We start from the raw sequence: 910 nt of genomic DNA, 5'->3' as shown, positions 1-910 counted from the left end.
CTATTTATGCTTTGAGGATAATGAATTGGAAGAACTCAAGACTGGAAACAGAGCAGTTAGGAAGCTATCGCAGTAGTCAAAGAGAAATGATAGAGCCCCTGGAAGATTTTAATCTAGAGATTAAAGAGAATTGCCAATTTTATGTCAACTGTGCTGTTTTCTTAACCAAGATATCTCATTCCCTAACTATGGTAGACCACAGCAGTCATAAATTAAATGACACAACATTTAATTTGCTGCAATTGCAAATATTTTTAAAAAGCTACAATACAAAGTTATAAACATCAACTTGGTTATCACAGTTAGAGAAATAGAACAAGTTGAGTTTCTTCATTTCCTGTTATTTCCATTCTGCACTGAAACAGTTGAAACTCACTTCAGTGTAATTTGCTTCATACACAACACAAAATCGATTGTAACCAAAAACCAACACCAACTTGATTTATATTAACTTCCCTGGATCATAGCAAAGGAAAAAACACATAAAAAATAGATAGATGACCAGAAAGAAAAGGGTAACATTCAATTATAAGTGATTTCCTTGCTGTATCAAATGAAGACAGACACTACTGAGCCTGATCCCTTTGTGTTCACACCACTCGTGTTCCTCTCATTAGCCAGCGGCATTGGATGTAAAGATTGAAAGCATTTTCACTGTGCGCTCAATATTCTTTACAAACGGAGGTAAGCAAAGGAAATTAGAAAGCTACAATTATAGTTTTGACAGTGATTCTGGCTTTCTAGCCTAGATCATGTTATTTGGTAGCTTCTACTTGGTTATACCACACCCCCAACCCCCAATTTAACTGACCATTAAATCAACTTAGTTATCTTCACTAGAACATGTTATATAATACAGAAGTGTGTTGAAATGCATGTGATTAATGTAATTATCTCCTTATAATATTAC

Source organism: Propithecus coquereli, unplaced genomic scaffold (assembly GCF_000956105.1).
Source record: "Propithecus coquereli isolate 6110/MARCELLA unplaced genomic scaffold, Pcoq_1.0 Scaffold229, whole genome shotgun sequence".
NCBI lineage: Eukaryota > Metazoa > Chordata > Mammalia > Primates > Indriidae > Propithecus > Propithecus coquereli.
Note: the sequence above shows the minus strand (reverse complement) of the source record.